The sequence below is a fragment of the Brienomyrus brachyistius genome, chromosome 23 (assembly GCF_023856365.1).
Source record: "Brienomyrus brachyistius isolate T26 chromosome 23, BBRACH_0.4, whole genome shotgun sequence".
NCBI classification, from domain to species: Eukaryota; Metazoa; Chordata; class Actinopteri; order Osteoglossiformes; family Mormyridae; genus Brienomyrus; species Brienomyrus brachyistius.
In genome coordinates, this window is record NC_064555.1 from 17916783 (window position 1) to 17927547 (window position 10765).

General features: G+C 47.7%; 1 protein-coding gene across 9 annotated transcripts in view; it reads right to left on the bottom strand.

Annotated features, from left to right (window-relative positions):
• Positions 1–6477, bottom strand: part of arpp21 (cAMP-regulated phosphoprotein, 21) — a 58965-nt gene extending 52488 nt beyond the window's left edge. For 2 of the 9 annotated variants that reach the window (XM_048992723.1, XM_048992725.1), the window contains exon 1: positions 6134–6463. The gene's annotated coding sequence lies outside the window, so the exon portion shown is untranslated. Of the gene's footprint in view, positions 1–6133 lie in introns of all 9 variants that reach the window. The other 7 variants (XM_048992724.1, XM_048992720.1, XM_048992727.1 and 4 more) reach the window with 6 other exon arrangements.
• Positions 6478–10765: the final 4288 nt, after the last annotated feature.

Consider the following 10765-nt stretch of genomic DNA (forward strand, 5'->3'; position numbering starts at 1 on the left):
AGAGGAAACCCCAAGAGGACACGAAGAGAACATGCAAACTCCACACACACGGTGTCATGGCAGAGACTCAAACCCAGGTTGCAGAGGTATGAGACAACAGCACTAACCACTGTGCAGTCCCGGACATTATTCCATACATGTAAATTTAATCCAAAAATACATTAAATAAATATAACATACAGTCCATCCATTTTCCAAATCGCTAATCCTACTAGGTCGTGGGGGGTCCGGAGCCTATCCCGGAAGCAATGGGCACGAGGCAGGGAACAACCCAGGATGGGGGGCCAGCCCATCGCAGGGCACACTCACACACCATTCACTCACATATGCACTTCTACGGGGAATTTAGCAACGCCAATTAGCCTCAGCATGTTTTTGGACTGGGGGGGGGGGGGAGAAACCGGAGTATCCGGAGGAAACCCCACGACGACATGGGGAGAACATGCAAACTCCACACACATGTGACTCAGGCGGAGACTCGAACCCGGGTCGAGTGCTAACCACTGCACCACCATGCCGCCCTAAAAATTCTACATTGAATCAGAAATGCTGAAAAATTCATCTGCTTTTAACACCAACCATTACCGCCAGGCCGAGACAGGGCTCACCTCAGAAAGACCTTACAGACAAGAAGAGGGGGGAGAAGGTGCAGGTAGAAAATGCCCAGATGACATCATCACTTCTCCACAGGTTGTACCACAGAGGAAGAAGAATCAAATTATCATGTGACTGTGTGTGTGTGTGTGTGTGTAATGTATGCAGCAGTCTTAAATATACTAGCATTTAACACATCGACACAAATGCGCGCCAGTGAAAGCCTGTGCAGAGTGCCGTCATTGTGCTCTGCCCTGTTGCCAAGAGCACAGCCCATTCTGAAAACCTCTATGGGGAACATGGATACATTTACGTTCCGCCTCATTGCCTGACAGATCGAATCAGGGGTGGGCTGCAGCCAATTAAAACCACCCGAAAGTGTAACGGGGGGGGGGGGGGGGGGGGATTGTACTGAGCTGCATGGTGCTTCTCTGTTGCGGCGGCAGGACCCGGTCAGCCTGCAGGGCGGTGACCAACTTAAAGGACTCCATGGCACATTAGGAATAAACACGCATCTTTCAGAGCATTTCAGAGCACTTCCTTCAAGGGGTAAGAGACAACAGCACGCCAGCCATTGTGTTTCATTAACTAAGCAGATGCTTTCATCCAGAGTGGATAATGATGTCATCATAGAGCTGAATATCTGGGACTGGGAATTAAGGGCACAAGAGTCAGTCTGCCTGGGGGGTGTACGCACCGACCGACTCGCCGGAAGGGCCACTCTGCTACATTGTACTTTACACCATTAGCACATTGTCTCCACGTAAAAGACTAAGTTGTAATTATGGCGAAGTAATTGTCTCACTCTTTAATTTCCCCACAAACAATGTTTTCTTTTGCGAGATTGACAGGGGGCCGCAGAAGCATGTGGCAACGCGCCGTTTCAGGAGAAGCAAAACAAAAGGCGCCACGGCGGAGAGCAATGCGCGCGAGGAAGGCTTTATTTAGAGAGGAAAATGCCGCTTTTGTTATCTCTGTCATCCCAGGATCGGCGTCATTAGCAGATGATCAGAAAACCCTCCGTCCTTTCAGATGATCAACGGCGCCATGTGTAAAAATTCTCCATGAATGTAAAACCAATTATGGTTCTGTGGGGGGGGGGGGGGGGGGGGGTATGGTTGGAGATGGGAGCGGGTCACCGATCGCTTTTAGATTCCTACTGCTGATCTGGTGCTCTGTTTGGTAACCCACGGTGACAGTGAGGCCCCACCCAGCTGCAGCGCACGAGGGGGTGACCATCGTCACCCAGGGCCCCCTGGGGGCTCGTCACTGGCAAGTGTGACAGATTGGGGGAGCAGATAGAATGCAGGTGGCTGAGGGGGGGGGGTATCGCTCGTCAGGTCGGGCAGACGACGCCACGCCCAAAAAGCCCCACTGCTCCTGCTCTCTCTACTCACAGGTGATGCACCCCCAGTCTCCCTCCCAGCTGCCATGGCAACATACAGCATCACATGGCACTGCAAACATGCAAAATATATACACATGTATGCACATCCTGAAAATCTGTCACCTGAAATCTCGTATAAAAGTATAAAGATGCAAATTTACAGACATACATGCATGTAAGTATCAAAATTGTGTGAAGTGTTTCCAATGTGTTGATTTTATTCTTTTTAATCTCATTGGTTCCTGATATAAACATGGCATGCAATTAGGGTAAAATGGAAAAAGCACTGACACAGAAATAGCAGAAGCGCAAAGTCAACATGTCTATGGTAGACACTGGCTACACTGTAGAGCTGCCCGCATCCCAACTGATGTCCCGCATGGGGGGACCGGGGGGGGGGGGGGCAAGCGGCCCACTTGAGCACCCGGCATGGACCCATGACACTGAAGCAGGGAGGGGGGTTTATAGGGCAAGATTAATAGCCATGGGGAGCAAACTGAGCATCAGGTACATTCCAACTCCTTCGAAAATGACGATTTTACAAAAGGTACTGAACAAGGTCTTTAATTTATTATTATTGGTGCTGCTGTGTCCTCTCTGCCAGAAAGTATCACAGGCGATAAGAGGCTGCGGGGGGATATACAGCTCGCAACACATATTACTCATGTGCACAGCTCTAGATGATAAAAAACCTGGATTGTACAAGATCTGAGATGTTGCTGCTGTGACAGCGTGAGCTTCTTGCACAGGGACACTGTGATTCCGCGTGATTCAGATGCCTGAGCCCAGGGTTCCGCGGGTCCCCCTGATGTCAACCAGCAGGGCCTCCAGGGCAGGAATTAAAGTTACTGGGAAGAGCTGTTGGATCATATGACCGCTCCTAGCTGTGACTGACATGCAGTGCAGCCTATAAGCGTTCACTGTATTGGAGCGGCACCCCAGTGACTGGCCAGTGATTCAGGCTGGTCTCTGGCAGAGGTGTACTGTGGTAAAACGGTGGATGGTAGAAAAGGTGGCATGTTGACCATGTGACTGTCTTGCTGGTGATCCAGGAACCCTGCTCTTACCCTACCTGCACCCCAAATGGACAGCAAATGGCAGGGATGGGGTTGTCGCCAGGTCTGCCGGCTCCGTAACTCACCATCGCCGTCTTGCCGCCGAAAGGTGTGTAGAGTTGCTCCTATACCTCTTCCGGGTATATGTCAGAAACGAGGCACGCTCCATCACTCTCCACTGGCATGTCCCTCTGTCCCTCTTTGTCCCTCCCTGTCCCTTTCTGTCCCTAGTCATACAGGCCCCACCCAGCCATACACCCCTCCCCCGTATTGCTGATCTATAAAACACACAGTGTTTCCTCAACTCACCTTAGACAATAATTAGAACCGTTCAAGCCGAGTCCTAATAGGTCACCTATGTTACAAGTAAGCGTGTGCGGTAGCAAAGTAAGTAAACGAAACAGAGAATAAAACTGAGAGTGTTAAGATATGTATCATAATTTACGAATACACGTCATTGCTACTTCGTAATGTAGTCGTGGTGTAACTGTAACATTTAAATGATGCAGTAATTTAACAGTTATTATTAGGAAAGTTATTAACACTGAAACACGTGTACAGCAATTGATGTATTGTAATGGCTTAATAGGCACGTAATTGGCTTATGTGTGTGTGGATGGATGCACGTCTATATATAGTGAACATGCTATATGGCGGAAATATACACCTCTTTTTCAGCCTCTACCTTACCTACTAATATAAAATTGTTTTTTCCATAATTGAGTCAAACAAAATCATATATAATGATTTAGAAAAAACATAAAATCGTGTTGAATAATTAAACAATCATTTGAAACATATGACGTATTAAACACAGAACATCGTTACAATATTTGAATGTGGGAAGCTTCAGTTCCGTACAACAGTGGCACACAATTCTATTAAAAAGGAAAGAAAGGATTTTTCTGGCATCACTAAAAATGGAGGGATGAGGTTGTGGATATTTTCCCCAAATGAAATTATTTATCTGCGCCAAAACAGGCTTACAGCGGGGACAAATAACGCTTGAAGAAATAACACACGGCTACAGATTTTTTTCTGTTTGTTTTTTAGACGTGCGAATACTTGTGCGATGAGAGTCATTTCGGGTTATACTCGGCGGTGATATGCAAACGTGTACGGCTGAACGTACAAATGGAACGAGGACCGGCGCAGCGTGACGCGACGAAGCTGACGAGACGGGGCTGAGGAGTGGACTCACACTGGCACAGGCGACAACACGACCGATGACAAGCAAACACAAGGAAATACATCACCGAACGAAAACACAACAGGACGTTCCCTTTTCCCAACGAAATACCACTTTAAACGTATGATTTATATTTGTCACTGGAAACATTGGTGGTCTTCTGGTGAAAACAAGCTTCCCTTTCCTAAGTGCGTATTATTTTATAATTTACATGTAGCCTATATTCTGGATGCTCAACGCTATTCGTAAAGGGCTGTTTAAAAGGACTAAACGCAACCAAATAGTTGCACAAAAGCAGAAAAAAAGTTTAGAAATGAAAGCCGTCGATAATAACACCAACGTCGTGTTAATATCCCTATTGGTACATAAAACAGTTTGGTCAATTTTTTCCGGGGACTTTAACAATTTGTCATAAAGCCCTGTGACCGAATTAAATGAAAAACCTCATTCAACTGCTCTCGATCCACACGGGTAGCAGTGCACTAGTAGAGTTTTCCTGTACTTAACTAAATCGAGTTTCTGTTGCACAAGATAGAACTTTGCGGATACAAATCATTCTTAGGCGCCTCGTTTTGGCAGGTGCGCGCCGGCATACGTGAGGCGACGTTTGCCGCACAAGCGGGCGGACAGTTGCGTCTTCATGCCGCTCTCATTGACTGTCGGGCCAGCCAGTCCTGCGCCGTCACCGCCGCTCAGCCATCGCCTCCCCATGGCATTTCGCGCACTCGCTGACACTCTATATTTGGCAACTACTTAGACACCTCCTGGCTGCGGACTTCATAATAATGACAAGTGCACAAACCTGTTCACAAAGACCGCACAGTGCGGCAGCTGCTGTTTCTAAAAAGGAAGTCAAGTATCTAGACTAGGAGATTACTTTTCTCCGGCGCTGCATTTAAACATAAAACTATCAGTCCTAATTTTGTGATTGCGTGTATAAATATGCATATATTTTAATTTCAAGTACATTTATGCTCTGGGTGAAACAAACAACAGATCAAAAGGAAACTGGAAGACTGAATTAAGACATTAAATGAGCTCATTTGGGCTTTTCAGAAGGTAGGAAACAAGAAGCTTCTGGGTGTCATATTAAAAAACACAATACAGTAAAAAACGCATTTTAGGCAGCGCGAGAAATAAAAAAAAAACACTTGAACTTTGATTAATGAAACCGAAGTACATACTGCACCATATATTTAAAAATTACTGTTAGTTGGTGACTTGTGACATATGCCACAATAATTGGTGGTGAAGCTCCGTTAGCAGCATATGACCAGTAAATTACTCCCGCACAGCAAAGAAGTAAAATCGCCTCCTTGGCGTGACAATTAAAAATATCAGCAGTCATATCCTATCGTCATTGTAACAGCAATGTCACCGTTTTATTTGACTAAACACGTGAAGATATTGTGACATTCAAACCCTTAATGAGTAAATAATGTAACGAGTAAATAGTTGACTTTATAACGAGGAAAGTGATTAATTATTCCTAATGATGGAAGACAGCGCGCTGAAAACTGTACTAACAGCAGGTGCGTGGATGTCGAGAACATCCGAATATCTCAGTACCTGAGGTCATGACGTTCCAGTTTAACAGATTTAATGCGGTAACCACACGGGAAACAAGATTATGGACAACTTGCTGATACATAACTACGTTATTAAGCTGATATATTAATAATATGTGTAGCCCCCCTCCACTCACACGTAAACCCACCCACGCAATAAAATGTAATTTTGCGAAGTGACAAAAACTTCTGAAAACAGACAAAACGCATCAACAGAGCGAGGTTTACGATAAACGCGACAGAAAGAAATGAAGAAATGCTCAAACACGTAAAATGGTAATGCACATTTTGCTTGAATCATCTCGCTGTCGTTTGATGTAAGCCGGCGCGGTCGGGTTACCTTGAGTACGAGTATCCTTGTCCAAAGAGCCGGTTCGCTCTGTCCGTTTCACAGCCGAGCGATGAGTCTAGGTGCCTGCCTGCTCGGACAGCATGATTTCTCCTCGCCTTCTCTCTGCTGCTGCGGAGGAACAGGCTACGGACAGGCTCTCTCCACCCACGCGCTCGCACGAGCACATACGCAAACACTCACACACGGGCTTCACGTGGACGCGCACGCGGGCACTCGCCCTCCCTCGTATAGAACACACACGCGCGCGCTCGCACACACAGACACACCTACAGGCACACAGGCGGACTCCAACTTAGCGCTTATTAACACAACGAAACCGATGAGCGTTTGGTGCATGGCTACTCGTTGGTGGCAAACTGCCTGCGGTCCTCACAACACGTCTGCGTCGGGAGAACGCGAGACACCCCATTGGCTGCATTGAAAATGCGCACTTAATAAGTTTGGTTATTGACATTTTATATTCTGTTCTTTTCCTGCCCAACATTAAGCGCGAAAACCTACGCAAACACTCGCCAATAGACGCTAGGGAAGAAATGTCATTACATACTGTATTTCACGTATTTCAGATATGAATTAATACTTCTGTTTTGCCACAATACGTTCGAAAATCAAAAATTATAATTAATTTGGTCGTTTGCCAACTCTGCACCATATGCACATTCCTTTTGTCATTTTAAATATATTAATTAAGTTCCACTCTTGGTCTTGAGATGAATGATTCGAGGAAAATCCAATTTATTCTTAGGCATGAGATTGACCACGAAAAGTAAGTCAAAAAACACAATAATGCCAGGATGCCGGGTGTGTGTACTGGTTAGAGTAAATGGTGAAAAGACCGTGGTTATCCCTCATAATTAGTCAAATTAAAATTCTTTTTTTACAAAATATAACGGATTGAATGAAATTTTGTTACGAGTAAAATATTAAGCTTGTATATCCAGCTGGACGAATTATTTAAAATAAAAATTCCAAAAGAATTAAGTGAATTCAATGCATATTGTAATGTTCCTGAGCCGAGTATAAACGAGTATAAAGTGGGTAGCATCCGCATAGTTAAGCAGGTTCACGTTCGTTGTTTCAAAGCACTTCACCTAATATTCACTCAGTGCAGTTCAGCGATCCAGCTGCATAAACATTTGCATAAATACATACAACAGTAGAACATGTTGGTGACATCAGGCGAGGCACCTGCTGGTAAACAATATGAGCATGTAAATAACACTACGGCGTACAATACTTGTAACGGACCTAAACCGATTATTTATTGAAATTTGGGGATTGGCTGCCCCCCCATCCTGGGTTGTTCCCTGCCTCGTGCCCATTGCTTCCGGGATAGGCTCCGGACTCCCCGCGACCCAGAAGAATAAGCGGTTTGGAAAATGGATGGATGGAAATTTGGGGACGCACATGTACTGCCAAGCACCACCTGATCAATAGGAATAGAGCTGCAGGTGATCCCTGTAAACAGCACGTGCTTTTCTTCTTTCAGGTTTGCTATGTATGTTTGGTATAATAATCTGTTCTCCACCAAGGATTCCTTCGGGCACGAATGAGCAGAAGCTGCCTGGTTACCGGAATAGCGGCATCGGCAGCCGAGCGCTCTGCTCCGCCCGTCTCCCTTTGGTGCGGTCAATCTGTCCTCAGCCGACAGCACCGGGGTCCTCGGGGGCGCTGGCGCAGAGCCTGGTGGGATGATAGGTAACTTTATCATTTTTTTTTTCACGAATAATACCTCTGTGAAACGGCACTCTCTTCTACTATTACTCGTTATGGCAATTCCTCCTCAGCCATTTTGGTGGTTCTCTGCGTTTGTACATTTGCCTGCCCCCCACCACTCTGAGAACGTGCCAGAGTGCAGTCACTGTTACAGGTTACACAGACGTGGAGAACCTGTGAGCCACTAAAACCAGGACCCTGTCCCTCATCATATCATGCTGCCAGATGAGTCCCTCCTGTATACTTCTGTCTGTGGACCCCCAAAGGGCAGGGGATGCTGACTGTGTGCTGGAGCTGTTCGACTGAGTGCTGTTGTGAGGTGAGTGTCACAGCGCCCCCTTCAGGGCGTATGAGCGGAGCGGCTCCCTTCGTAATCTGGCCTGAAATGGCGCAGGTTGTGCTGTGACGGCTGGCTCTGAGGGGAAAGCGGGCGACGCTGCGAGATCGCAGGCAGCAGCAGCCGCGCACCAGCAGCCGCGCAGCACGCCTCAGCGCCGCAGGCCCATCTGCCACCACGCGTGGCCTCACAGCCCAAGCAGCGGCTCCATCACAGCCTCTCGCTGGTATATATTCCCTTCTATTCTGGTGGTTTGCCACCACATCCCAGCTCTGCTATATGTGTTCAGCTAACTGGTGTCTGTACATTTCCCATAGCACTGGGGGTCTCAGCTACCCTTCTTTAATAAAATTAACCCCAACCCCCCCTCCCCCCCCCCAGTCTACAATTTTTAGTGTTACCACCAACACCAGCTTGTTGTAGAGAATAGTAGGAAGGCCTTCGACAGATCAAATAGCCCAGGAGCCTCTGACTGTGTTAATCTGCCTCTGCCGGAGAGTGTGACCGTTGGTGTGTGCGTGTGCGCTGGACTGGCACACTGCCCGGGGGGCACCAGGCTCTCGCCCCAGGATCGGCAGTTAGAAGATGGATCTATATTCACAGTGTACAGCCTAGAACAGTACTATGTTCTGCGATCTGTTTGGGCCTTTCGTGCTAAGGAACAGGCTGATGACACACAGGCTCATGCTTCAGACTTGAGAGGATGGTTAGTCCTCAGCTACAGTTTATGAAACTACAGTTAATGAAAAAATACTTTCAGGAGTTTTATATCCATCATTGCTTCAGCAGCTGCGCCGATTGGTTGGTATGGAGCAGCAAGGCCTGTTCATTGGTACAGCTGTCAGGAACCGGAGGTGGTGATTGGTGGGAGTCGCCTGCCCTTTGACTTCACTTGGGGTCCCTCTCTTGCTCATATATGGCTACTAATGAATGTGGCTGCGAGCTACGCTGTGGGGATTTCTGCGGGGGTTTTCCTCAGAGCCTTCTGCCCCTATTGGTCGCTCCTGTGTCTGAGGCCTCCGGCTGCGTTCGGCTGCGTCCGTAGGGCTGTATGTGCGCTCTGCAGCCTCCCGTTTTCGTGTGTCCCCTCGGCACTCTGATAAAACCACCCAATGGCGATTTCTCGCCTTGAGGCGCTGAAGTGCTGCAAAGCGCACACACCCTCCACAATATCTCGCTCTAACGTGCCGAGTTTGGGAAAATGCATGTCTGATATTTTTGGCATTAGAAAGCTATATGCTGACTGCTGTGCTCCACAAAGATATATTAGTACTGCGCCGTTTTAATAAATCTTTGCGCAGTGAAACAGTAGGTGTGCAAGTTTTTTCCTTATAGGCGTTGCCTTCGCATGCCTCTTACGTACTGCAGTAATTATTTTTGGGTCTTTTGCCCCCTGTAGGAGTTTTTAGGGCGAAACGTATGAATTAGGACTTTAACAGGCCCCAGCTCCCAGCGCGCTGGGCGAGTGAAGACACTGTCCATATGAAAAGCACCCAGCTTACACAGAGACACACAGCTGAGGACAGGTAGCCTGACTTCTGAGTCTTGGGGTGGCTGGTAATGGACGACTTTTTCTTTCTTTACACACTGTCCAAACAGTTCTGACTGCTGGTGACACACACACCACCACCCTCGGCTGCCCTCCTCACCCAGCCCTATAACACCCCTCCCATCCCAATAACGGCCAGCCCTACTCCTCCTTCCACCCCCCCTCGTCCCACAGGCCCCATTTGCACATTATTGGAAAGTTGCAAGAAAGAGCAGCCTGTTTAATTAAGCCTGGAACAAATGTTTATTATAATGAGACAGGCATGTCTTCAGATCTCTTCCGGGTCCTTCGAAACGAGCAGGCGGCGGGCTTTATTTTGAACGACGTCTTACACGCTAATCAAAGTATTTCAATTCCGCTTCATGGCCTCAGGGGTAAACCTGGTCAGGAGTTGGGGGGGGGGGGGGGTCAATTCCCTTTTTTTGGTTTTGCAAAAGAGCTGTTTCTCATGCCTAATATTGTGCTGGCTTTTTAAGAGGTACCCACAGCTAATGAGGCACCTGGGAGCTGTTGGGTGGAACCTGAATAGAAATCTATATGAAAGCCCAGCCAATCACGAGTGCTCAGCTCCCCTCTGCTAATGCTGTACTGCTGCCCAGAGGATGCTTTGTCTTCCATGAGTAGTCTGTAAATGAGCCTGTGAGCCCGGCTTGGCGCATGCCCCCCCCCCACACTTTGTGTGAGTGTGGATGGCATCAGAGCGCCGCGGAGGCAGGAAGCGTGTGGCATGCAGGAAGTTTTGTGCTGGTCCATCTGTGTCTGTATTGTGGCCATACTTTGATTATTACTTTCACAGACTTCAAAGGACTGGGAAAGTGACAGTGTGTCCCAGGCTGGCCGGTTTACCAGTTTGTTGTAACTTTTCAGTTTTCTCTCCCCAGTCTTCCTTGGTGGTCCACCTGTCGCCGACGTGAATCATGCCGACTCACCGGCCAACGCACGGAAGTGTGTGACGCAGCAGAAATGCACACCGATATCATGCATTAGGGAGCAACATGCCCCATGGCACTCCTGGCCC